At 45.1% G+C, this 13,091-nt stretch overlaps 1 protein-coding gene across 3 annotated transcripts in view; it reads left to right on the forward strand.

Annotated features, from left to right (window-relative positions):
• The window catches only part of LOC108002811 (irregular chiasm C-roughest protein), a 279,347-nt gene that overhangs the window by 78,286 nt on the left and 187,970 nt on the right, over positions 1 to 13,091 (forward strand). The gene's annotated exons all lie outside the window — the stretch shown is intronic.

Raw genomic sequence — 13,091 nt, forward strand, 5'->3', positions numbered from 1 at the left:
GCAGTTTACATTCTTTAAACAAGAGACGCTTTTCTTTTTTCCCCCAGGACCGGTTTTAATCGCGGGGAGCGGCGATAAGCGGCCTACTTTCTCGAAATACAACCGATAACCGGTGACGGTTTTTTTTCCAAACGACAAAGACTCGCCGATGACATATCGAAGTCTTGACAACAGACGAGCTCTTTACTCGCTCGGTTATCGCGGTGCCTAGAACGCGCGCGAAGCCTAGCGTGAAACGCGATCGCGCGTTCGTTAAATGCGCTCGTTTTGTCCCGTTTGTCTGGTTTCCATATCCACGGGATCCGATCGTGGATATCGAATCCGAGGTAGATCGAGTCGATCCTCGCTGTGAGATCACGTGAAATCACATTTTCGGATTCAACCACGCGACACTCGCTATAATCCCCTCCGTTTTCCAAATCGCGCTTTTGTCTTCTTTCTCTCTCCCGTATAAACTTTCGAACAATGAAGCTAACTTGAAAAAAAACTCGGAAGACGCTATAACACTAGAATAACTATTCTTCGTTCTAACAGCCCCTAGGTACTTTTTCTCGTTTAACCAAGTTTTAACGTTTTGCTCACGGTTCATAAGCGACGAGTTTTGATAAAGCACAGGATCTTGACCGTGCGTACAATGTCCGAAGCATTGTATAAAAGAGGCTGTTTATTTCTATCGAAGGTTATCGAAGATGAGAAACGAATAGAGGGAAGGGATAGAGGGAAATTTTACGGAATAACGAGGAATCTGTAAACTTATGATTTCGCTCCAATATCTTACGTCAAAATGAAAAAGTATCGCGTTACGATATCGAAAGCTAGCTACAGGATACTCTCGGATACCCCATCACTGTTTTGCAACGTTACAAAGGGAAACAAAATTTGCAACGTGTATTCCTTTTGGATATCTCGATCGTAAAATATTCATCGATGGAGGAAACGATAACAAAAAAAAAATGAAAACCGAAAAGGAAAGAGGAAAAGGAAAAAAGGAAAGAAGAAGAAAAAATATGGATGGAAAAACCCATATCGTGGTCTAGGTTCGAGGGAAATTCGTCGTTTAACGCGACCCGTTTTATCGGTGAATCATTTAATAGAACAGAATTTATCATCCCGCGGGCAAAGGTGTGCGGGAACCGGAAAGCTCCGAATACCCAGATGGGTTTTGTTGGACGGTTTCCTGTCGGAAACCCGAAAGTTTCTGGCTTTAAATTTCAGCTAGCCATTCTGGGCCAGGCCGAATGTTTCGGATTTGCAGTTTTCCCTCGCCCACCCTCTAACAACGATTCGCGTCACACCGCCAACTTTACAACTTACCGGCCAAACTTTATAATATAAAATAATATTTTTTTATCAGCGGCGTCGTATTTTTCTGTTCGTCGCACCATCCGAGAGTTCTACCTCTCTCCTTTTTTTCCGTTCCTTTGAATTTCGTTTAATTTCTCTCTCTGTCTCTCTCTCTCTCTCTGCCTCACTTTGGAAAATAACACGAAAATTTCGAATCGATAGCCAGGATCAAAGCTGGAGAACAAGCGAGCAGAAACGAAGTGGGTTACGCGTGGCGCATTATTCAATGAAACGCGAAACACCGGGTCTTTGGATGTGTTTCGAGTTACAAGTTGGATGATGAAGTCAGTCACCGTGCACAGAGCAACGCGCAGCGCGGCCGCAATTTCCGTGTCATTGACATTATTCCCGGCGAAGACTATAAATACAGGGAATCGATACTCGACCTATTCATACAGCCGCGGAACTGAATTTATCGAAACCGTTTGGTTAATCCGTTATTTTTCCCGCTAAATTCGTTTTCTCGACTCCCTCCGCCCCTTCCCTGCTTCAAAATCACATCCTTCTTTCTCGAGAATTTCATGAAATATTTCTCTTAGATTAATTTTTCACCGAGTTTCCAAAGGAAGGGAACGTCTTCTCGTCCAATCCGTATCTTTCCCTCTCCGTCAAAACTTTCGCCCCCTCCCTCCCCCGTCGTCATTTAGTATTCTCGTCTCTCTGTGGTCTCGAGCCAAAACCGAAACGCGATCTATAATTCCTCTGTGGCCGTCCATCCATTCCATTGCTCCCCCAATCTTTTTTTTTAAACGTTTCGATCGCGACTTTGCTTTTTTTCACCAACGTCGCACCGTGACGATGAACGCACGTCCTCCTCTGCCCTCTACATTTTTCGAAGGAAGAGATAGACGAAAAAGAGGCGTCTTTCTTAATTTTTTTTCGTCGCGACGAAACGTCGATAAACGGCCGGCTTCTCGGAAATTCTCCCGTGTTCTTCGTCTCGAGGAGAACCGTCATAACATCGGAATTATTATCTTATCGGATCGTTGACAGAGGTTCCACGAGAGGAGGGGCACATGGAAGAAGTTCGAAGGCTGGCCGTTTCATCTCGCCCCTGTAATCCGTCCTCTTCCTTTTCACGAACCCTCGGGCCTCTGACACTTCGAATTTCTGTTTCTTTCCCATCCTATTCCCACCACTGGCCCACCAGTGAATATCTTCCTATCCGTACGGCCTCCTTTCCTCTTCTCTTTCCCGACAAATCTCTCCAACCTTCCCGAACAATGTTATTTCCGATGAATGCGTGACGTTTTCGCCCCCGTTTTTCACATTTGATAATCTCACGATAATCTCGCCGCTCGAGGAATTTTCGAGTCACCGATTTTTTTCTCATCGTTCCAACGACTCGTCGTCCCTTCGTTCGTGATCTGCTCTTTTTTCCCTTTTTCCTTTTCTTTTCCTTTCTTTTCTTCTCGTTTTTCTCGATATGCGACATCGAGATCATCGGGCCACAAAAGTGGAGCAAAGTCTTCATTGGAGGAAGGAAAGGAAAATCGATGTGGAAAGCGTGATCGGAGAAAGAGGGAGAGTTTATCACGCAACGAGTTGCGGACAATCTTTATTTCTCACGACTGGTTGGTATCGATACGACCTTCCACCAGGCCGGGCTGTTTTCCTCTCTGATCAGCACTGGCGCGCATCCGCCTCGCCATGGTTTTTCATCGGGGGGGTAATTCGCCTCGAGCCACGAGAATTCCCATTCCTCCCTTTTTCTCCGCGTTTTCTTTCGCCACGCCTTACTGCTCTCCTTTCCTCCGACGTACGTATAATGCACGTCGAGTTAATTGGACGAGGTCCCATCGTGACTGTGTTCACGACCGTCGTGGAACCCACCTCGTCCTTTAAACCGGCTACGATCGAGCGTTCACGAATCGTTTAAATTAACCCATTCCCATTTCTTAGCGAAAATTGTACCCGCGTATACATCGACGTTTCCTACTTTACTACTCGATGCTTGAGGCTTAATTGCACGTTGCATCGCGATCCTTCTATTAGCGGATCGCGTAAACGTGTCCGAACAACAAGAATCGTTTTTACCACTTATTTATTTTCCTTCCAATAATATTATTATATTATGGTGAATCGTTTGCCGTAATAAACCAGTCGTAATCTATTTTCGTATTAAAGTTAATTCAGAATTATAATAATTTACGAAGAATTAAATGTCTTCCATTTCCTTTTTTTATTTTCAATCAATTCCCTTACGCACATAAGGAATAGAAACAGGGTGTAATAGGTGATTCTGAGATAAGTAATTTTCTTTACGCAGGAAAAAAAATCCTACGCTTTTTTAACCTTCCTTTTCTTTCCCGCAAAATCTTTCTAACTTCGGAGATTTCCACGAGCAACAACACGTACGCGATCATCTCTTTGCTTTGCCAACGAAAAACTCTTTCGTGTGTCGCCACGGATTGAGAACGTACCTTGGCCGAAAAAATTTATTTCTCCTCCTCCTAATGCGTCCGTCCTCTTGTCCTCCCCTGCGCGTTTCTGTTAACGATTCCAATCCAGGACTCGGCCAATCCTCGATCGGCCTCGTAATTCGGCCAGTCTGAAACGATTCGGGAAAACGAGCCCGATAGAATTGCAGACCTGGTTGGAAACGCGCTTGGAATTCCTTCTCCTTCCCCCAAACACCGATGAAATTAACCGAGGTTTTATCGAGGTTGTTTATCGATCGAGACCAAGGTTAAACTCGCTTTTTCTACGATTCTTTCTCCGTCTCGTCCCAAAATTCTTCATTTTTTTCGTTGCTTTTTTTAAGAAATTGTCCGTTTAATCGTTCGACGGGCGTGTAATACACGTGTTTCGTTAACAAGCCGCTAACAGCCGAGCCAATGATAAAAACTGGCGCTCTTCCGCGAATCGTTCCCCGTTGGGAAACGATCCCCACCGGGCAATCATCAACGACGACGTCGGAAAACGTGGCTCGTTCCGTTCTCACGGCCACGCACGCGGGATTAAGTTATTCCACAGGTATTCGTGTGTTTACTTTACTAAGAGAAACGAATAGTTGCGTCGTTATTATCGTTGTTATATATGTGATAATTAATCGGTGCTTTTTTGCTGCATTTATTTGAGAAATGGCAAGGGGAATACGCGCCCCCCTCCATGAAATGCAAAGCCGAGCGTATTATTTGGTAGGTGGAGTTAATTTTGATTCTTTGGCCGACCGACATACATATAATTATCGTACGTTGTATATTTAGTTTTAACTCGACGAGGGAAATCGACGATGGATGAGGAAGGGTTTGAAAATCGGTACCCGGATTCGACAGATTTATTTTTATCGCGTGGAAGATGAACGTTTATTTGCCTCTGTTGCGAAAAAATTCTCATCGATACGGGATAAAATGTTATTAAAGTTGCACTTGTTGAAATATATCGGCCTTCGAGGGATTAATTCCTTTTTAACATCCCTACGTAAAAATTGCTCGATTCTTCTCGTCGTAAATCAACAGAACTCTCCTCTTCCACCAATTATTCAACGCAATTATTAAACGATTAAAATCCTACGTCTTGTCCTATCGTCGTATCCTGGCACGAAATAAAAAAATAGAAAGGAAAAATAAATTAATCAAGCCAAAAGATGACTTGAATAAATCGAGCGAGGGGAAAGGTATCAATTATGGATGAAACATGTCCGATGCGCGAACGAAGAAGAACCATGGACATTTCTATTTATACGATTATTCGAGGGCAATGCTAGCTTCCATTTTGGTTCCTTTATTTCTCCGTAGAAAAACCGTATTACCCGCGGGCTGTTCCAATAACAAGCCGACTACATCGGTCAAAGAGAGGTCGAGCACGAATTTTATTCGGAGAGCTCTCTCTTTTCTCTCTCTTTCCCCCCTCGATATCAGTCCCACGTACCCCGGCCGCAAAATGGAGGCAAAGTGGCCTCGTGGAGTCCGGTCGGCGGATTGTCAGCGTGACAATGCGCCCCGTTGTTGCACCGCTAAAGTATTAAGCGTACGTGTTTACATAGGTAGATCTCGTAAGCGTTGGATATCAACCGTCAGTCGTCCGCGTGCAAAATTGCTTCGTGACGTGTTTGTCGTTTCGTTCGCCGGTGTGTGCGGCCTGTGGCGAAATCACGGACCTGTTCGTCGATAGGGCGCGAGGCAACGGGACGCGTGTTGGGGAAGGGAGGGGTTGAAAAGCTGGGTCGGATGGAAACCGAGCCGCACGATCCTCCGCTTCCACGTTCCATCGAAGCGCACGACCCATCCAATCATCGTCTCTTCACGCCAAGGTGCGCTGTCTATAGATACGTGTGCCATCTTCTTCTTCGTATATATACATATATGCTCCATCTGTATACGTTTCAACGAGACGAGGCGGATAGTTGATAAACGAAACGATGATCGATGTTATTGATTCGTTAAATATCGAGTTCAGGACGAAGCAACTTCTTGTACGGATGGAAATCTCGATGTTTTCCGTGGACAGAAAATTACGAGAACATTTCTACGTCGATCAAGTGCGCGTCTACTCGTTGAAAAATATAATAGTATACGTAATGCTATAGTACATAGTGAAACGGGCGTGACGACATTGTTGACTCGATCTCGTTCCCCGATATCTCGTACGACGTAGTTGTTGCAAAGTTGTTTGCCAACATGTCGTATCTATGCCGTGACACCTTGGAAACATGTGTTGCGACGCGAGATAAATCTACGTGGAATATTAAAAAAGAAAAAAAAAAAAAGAAAAGAATCGATCCGAATAGCTCAACGATGGAGGCGAAGTAGAGAGTGTCCGTTTAACGGGGCGAATCCGTGCACAATTCGTTAGCCAATTCTCGAAGATAGCCGAGGTCTATGAGCCGCGATGAATCGAGGAATACATTATCAGCGATGCAATCTCCCCGTAGTTAAGACAGATATATATATGGGGTGGCGTCTATCCATCCGCAGATTGAAATCTTGGCTGACGAAAATTGCCACGCGGAAGCAAGCCACCACGATCAGCTTTATTGAAACTGTTCGCGTGTTTGGAGACCCAACCCCCTCCGGAGCCCGAGATTGCCGTCGATTAAGTTGTTACAAGGCGGCGGGGCGTATTTACAAGGCGAACGAGTTCCAATTCGTTTTACCGTCGAAATGTTAGAGGTTAAAGGTCGGATCGATTCTATTCATAGCTTTTTTTTTCTTCTTACGTCACGTGTCACATGTGTACGTGAATGCGCGTACGGGTATCCGTTACCATTGAACGATCTCGAGACGGATAACTCATAGAGCCACGCTCGTTTAACGATATTGCGCGTCTTTTCGAAATCGGGGGAGCTTATTACATTAATGCCGAGGCTCGCATTGATTCACCGCATAACTCGAGCGAAGGGAGCACTCGTACCTCGTCCATTCGAATGTGGAATGGCTTAAATGGAGACGAATGTCCTACCTTCTTCGAATGTTTCTTCTTTCGCGCTCCGAACTTTGCCGCTTTCTTTTTTTTCTGCAACTTCAAATATGCATGTAAATGCACGAGACATCCTCAAAACTTTGTACACCTCTTCTCTTGATAAATAGCCTATCCAATCTTTTCATCGTGCTTAATTAATTGCTGGATGTATAATTAACTTTTGTTTAAAATATAACGTGTATATACATGTATATAAACTTTTCGGGCCGAATCCGTCTCGACCGATCGAACAAACGTAGAAAACGCAGAAGACTCCCCTTCCTCCTTTAACAATCTTAACCCCGTATAATTAACCGCGGTGAAGTAACTTTCCTTCATAACCGCGCCCTTTGAATTTTCAATTACGCTCTTCGAGGTAACTCGCCGCCGCTCGTTTATGCCGAGTATAAGCACGACGCCGCAAACAACCGTCTCTCCTTTTATATCGCCAACTCGGTGGAAATCGTAGAGACAAACGTACACGTTTTTACGCTCCCGTTTCACAGGGCGTTGCGAAACCACCCACTGTGACTCCTCGCCCATCCCTGCTCTCGCCAACACGCTTCCCTCCGCTTCGTTCCAAACCAATATCCTAAATCCACGTGATTGATCTTTCACGCGCCTCTTCTCCTCCTGTCGGTTCAACTTTTCTTTTGTTTCTTTTCTTTCCTTTCTTTCTTTTTTTTTCACCATTCGATGAAAACGAAGGAGAGAAAACGAGGATCGGAGTCGTGACGAGCGGTATAATTGAGAGAAACACGGGGGAACGGCGGCGATTAATCCAATTAGTTGGAGCAGCTTGTTGTCAAAATACACCGCAAATCGTTGCCCGGCCCGGTAAACGCTCGTCCATCCCGTTTATTTTCCAGTTACAGCTCGTATCGGCATTTCTGCTTCAATCAACAGCTTCGAACGTTTCGGTTTTCGCGCGATTGACCGTGTTTCGAACGAAGCCAAGGGTGTTTCGAAACGAAATTTGAAAAAAGGGAAACCCGGACGAGGATCGAAGAAATTGGAAGACTTGCTTAAGACGCTGTGCCACGATCACGCGGCCGCGAGTCGAGTTGCATATTCAATTTCGACCAGGTTTCAGGGTTTAATTCGCGGTTAAGATCGAGGAATCGATCGATCGAAAAGAAGGAGGGGATTATCGAAGGCTTCGCGATCGACGATAACGTTGATTTACATCTTGGGGAGGGGAGGATATCGGTGCCCGGCCATAAATCCATCGGTTTCCCGTTCGTTCGTTCGCCCGTCCGACGAATTAATCCGGGGTTGTTTGTTGTTTTACCCAAGTTCGCCGCAACTTGCAATAACTGCGCCAAACTGCGATTAGAGCCGACATCGTGTTAACGTTATTAGTGTATTACTCGCCAACCCATTATCACTTCACCTTCGAACGCGTAATTCGTCCGATAAACGGATTTCGCGATGCGGGGATGAATAAAAAAGGAGGAAAAAGAAGAAGGGGAAAAAAAAAGGAAAGGAAGGAAGGAGAGGAGGATCGAAGGAGGTTTGCGATAAGTAAATGGAGTGAGTGTACCGCGATCAAATTGACTTAGAAGAATTTCCGTTTCTTCGTGAACGACGGAGGTCTGAGGGGATATTAAAGACGCCTCGCGACAGGCATCGATTTTCTCTCGGCCATCGGTGGAACGCAATAATTCCGTGTACTTTTCTCGATCCTCTGTCTAAAGCCTCGACGACGAATCAATCGCTTTAGACTTCATTTCCTTCGACGACCCGATCCTCCGCGCTCAATTTCCGAACGCTCGACGCACGGAAAGAGATCAACGCGTTACCGATTCTCTTTCGACCGTCGATCACATTGGTTAGAGCTGTTCAAAGTTACTTTTATCGCGTGATTTTTTTCTTTTCTTTCTTTCTTTCTTTTATTTAATACTCGTCCATTGTCGCATATATGCAAATGAGTTTTATCGAGTTTGAATCGAATTCGTTTTTTTTATGCAAACATTAACAGGTAAGTCGGTACACACACAAAGTTTTCGGCTGAAAACACGTTATCCAACTGACCGATCGAAAAGTGTAAAGAAAGGCCCGAGTCGAATCAGCCGGCCACGCGTAATGTTTGGTTTGTTCGGGTTCGGGTTTGCGATAGCTGATTTTTCCCCGTGTTTAATTAATCAGGGGAGCGAATTCGAATTTATTACTTATGAGTTCAATACACAATGAGGCTATTAAAATTGCATATCAATTTCCTCGTATTAGTAATATATATATATATTTAATATGTAGAAACTGAAGCTTCGGATAAATTAAAAAGATATGTGCATATATTCGAAATGATTAAGTTATTAAAAATGATGTTACAGATTTTTCTCGATTATATCAAAAAAATACATACTTTTGGAGTATTCCTTTACGAATCTTTTTTGTTTTTTCTTTTTTACCATATTATATGAAAGTACACAACTTTCACCACAAACCAATCCGTGTTTCATAAGGATCGATCGATCACGTCTCCGTTCGTACATTATACGTTTCAATACGTTTATTAATATATTATTCTTCGTTTGCTTTTCTTCTTAAACATCTATGAAAAGTATGAAAGTATTTAATTCGTGGTCTTGTTTAAATTATTTGAAACGTTAAAACAACAATTCTCTTGGCGAGATCGCAATCCCACATTGTCCCCTCGTTTCAATATTAATTAAGTCGTAAACGGGAAAAACCTCATTTTTCTTCGGCTGTGAGACGCAGCTAGCCGTAAAAATGAGCCACGTTCGTGTAGCGGGGGAGGGAGAGGAGGGGGGTGGCGTAACGAGGCGCAACGAGTCGCAACGGTACAAAGTAACGAGAAAGAGGAACGCGGCTGTCTTCGAGGTGCGCGTAAACTTCCGGTCGGGCAGGTGGCCCCGCACCAACGACTCTTTTCGCGGCCATTTTTCGGCGACCAACCTCATTGTTCGTGATTTCCATTGTCTCGTTCCTTGGCCGCCGTGAAAATGGATTTTCATTATTTTTCATCCTCCCCTCATAGGGATTTTCTCATAGAGATTTTTGACAACTAGATCGGAGGTTATTAACCGTCAACTTCGTTTTCAATTATATCGCTTTTCCATTCTTCTCTTCTTTTTCTTTTTCTTTTTCTTTTCTTTTTTTTCATCCATTCGAGGATGACTCGAACTCGAGCCAGAAAATTCGTCAAATATTCCACGGAAAATAAAGGGGCTTTCCTCTTCTCAAACTTAGTCTCCTCCGAAGAGGCAACTAAAGTAGTTACTTTATAAGAGACGTTTCTCTTATAGATAGATCCATACTCTCGAATATACGATTCACGAGGGAAAGTAAACTAACGACTCGTTATCGTAAATTTATAAGAGTTTAAAAAGCTGGATCTATCTTAAATGATCTTCGTTTAGTTAACGTCGGGAAAAATGCGTTTCCTTGGCGCGCTTCTGTTTCCACGTGGAATTATCTGGCAAGTATTTTCGAACGAGCGAAGAATGTTTCATAATAAAACAAGAGTCTCTTTGAAAAATTCCGGTCGAGGAGAGCGAGGCGTCTAGAAGAATTACCCGGGCATTCGTCGCACGAACGAGCCTCATAAAAGTGAAACGTTCAACGTTATTCTCTGCCCGTTGATTATAAGATTATTGCGCAAATATTTCTCGTTCCTTCTCCATTCTCGCCTCTTTCATCGCGCCATCTTTCTCCCCATCTTTTTCCAAAAATTATCTCGAAAAATTAATCATTCTCCCCCACGTTCTCCCACTCTTGATCGCGGATCAAAGTTAAAAGTTAAAGGTCTAAGAGATCCGCGGGAAAGTGAAAATTAGAAGTGGAAAACATTAGGAGGGGCGTTAACCGGCTCCCTCCAACGAACGACAGAGTTGGCCAAGTGTCGCGACGCGAAACGACGAGGAGGGATTTGAATGTTAAGGATGCTCTTTCTCGAGATTAGCGAAATCTTGGAGCCAAACTGTACAACGATTTTCGGCTCTTAGCAGGCGGCGTAATCTACAGCCGCGAGAAGAGAAGAGAAGAGAAGGGAAGAGAAGAGAAGAGAAGAGGCTGGAAGACTGCGGAAGAGAGAGGAGACTCTTTGCGCTCGCTGGGAAGTCCAACCAAGTTTCAAACTAAGTTAGTAACGTAGATCCTATTAACTAGTAAGGTAATATGGGCCAAGAGTCTTATCGCGGAAATTATCTTCGCCTTATACGATTCTTTTTTAAACTCCTCTCCTCTTAAGCCTTGCCCCCTTCTATCGTTTTTCTTTCTCTCTCTCTCTCGTTCCTTCCTTCACCCCCCTTTCCTCCCTCCCTTTGACCGTGTTCGAAGAAACGCGAGTTCCTGAAAGGCAATCCGAAGATACGTTCCTCCTTTGAGTCGTCTCTCGTTCGCGTTTAAATTGAATAGACGCGATTTATCGCGCGTGCGAATGACACGATGGTAATTGCGAATGGAAACACGATCGACTTTTTTTTTCTTTTCTTTTTTTTTTTTTTTTTTTTCGTTCGACAACGCTCGGGAATAAGGAAAGAGATCCCGTTTTAGGAGGGGGGAGGGGAGGCGGAAAATTGAAAACGAATCGAGGAATCGAGTCGGGGCATCGATGCTCGTAATTTAATTTCCGCCTGACAATTATAACCAAAATTATCGCTCGATTCGTTGAGTCTTAATAAGAGCCTTTTTACCTTTATTTTCCATTTTCCGGGGAGGGAAGGGAGGGAGATGATAAACGGAAATTGGATGTAATTTTATTCGACCAGCTTCGAAATCCTTCGATTTCCTCTCGACAGAAGAATCGAATAAGCAATTTGTCCCAACGCGGGATACGCGACGACGAGGTCTCGCGAAATTGGAAAATCTAGCCTAATAATAGTGATCCGGGGTTCTGGCGATTCTTACGAACGAAAAATTCCAGCTTCTTTCGATCGATTAAAAAGGGGGAGGATTCCTCGATAAAACTCGGTCGAAAACGAAGGCGGAGGGGGGGAAGAAGAATTCCAAAGGAGGAGGGGAAAAAAAACAACGGTGCTAGCCCACAGGGCTCTTTGCGGGGATCCGGCGAAACTGGGTTTTCCAATCTTGGACCAATTAAAGACTCGATTGCCTCGCGGTTTCAGCAAGCGAATTCCAGCGATCCCGGTTTCAACGTTTTCAGCTTCTAAGAGGCGACGTTAATCGATGGTATACGATAATAGAATATTCTCGGAACGGTGGGGAGGCCAGATCCGATAAATCAGGATTTCTCGATTAATTCTCTATTCGATACTCGGTTGCTCGCTTCTATTCTGGATACGTATGTACATTATTCTCTATTCACGCTAAAGAGAGTGGAGGAGGAGGAGGAGGACGAGCGAGAAGCAAGTTTTTTCAGGAACTGGTCCCGTGGTCGATGATAAATCCCCTCCGTTCTTCGGCCCGGTACTTTTGTGCGCGTTCTAGGTGGTGGGGTCAGGACGATTCCGGTTGTCAGGTAGGATTCATGGTGACGCAGGTGGCGGGCGAAAAAAGTGAATTTTCGGCGTGACATCGGTTATTCCGGTCGTGGCTCCGACGACATAAATCGTAAGCCACCGACTGCCGAGCAATCAATACCAAGTGGCTGCACGCGTGTATTCCTACGTGTGCTCCAATGTGTGCGAGTCCAATGTCTATCCCGCTCCCTCTACTCGGTTCGACAATGAGGGATCCGAGACCGAGAGCGTCCGTCATCGCGTCTTCGATATGCTCGCGTTCGATACGAGAGAGCGGATCGATGCGCCACCTGCTCGCATCAAATCGCCGAAAAGTGCCCGATTGCAAGCGGAAGTTGGAACGTATATATACGAATATATGCGCTGGTAATTCGCACATCTCGACCGAATGAAACTCTCGTTCCCCTTTTCAACGATTCCAAGACGGATAAATCGAAACGTCTAGGTGGATGAGCTCGTTTCGCAGTCATCGTGCTCCCCTTTTCATTAGTCCTCCTCGAATCGTTTTCGCGAGAAGCGGAGAAACTCTCTCTCTCTCTCTTCTTAACGCGAACTTCCTCTTTCTCCGGCACGCACCGCGGACGTCTCCGTTTCCCGGGTACTCGAGCAGAAACGCTGCCGCGGCACTCGCCACCCTCGCTCGCCACCGCTCTTTCGAGCCCCCTTCACCCACCAACCTCTCCCTCCCCCGAGACCCTCCTTCGCCGACGTCGTCGACGCAGTTACCACCACTGACACCCCCTCCTATCTCTCTCCGTCACGGGCTTGCTCCGTCACTACTAGTCATTTCAGGGGCGGCCACTCGCGCTATCGAGCACGGCTGAAGCGCGTCTGAAACCTCGCCGACGTCTGCGACGAGGTTTTTTTTTGCGATTGCATCGAGCAAAAGTAGGAAACCTC

Source organism: Apis cerana, linkage group LG2 (genome assembly GCF_029169275.1).
Source record: "Apis cerana isolate GH-2021 linkage group LG2, AcerK_1.0, whole genome shotgun sequence".
Taxonomy (NCBI): domain Eukaryota; kingdom Metazoa; phylum Arthropoda; class Insecta; order Hymenoptera; family Apidae; genus Apis; species Apis cerana.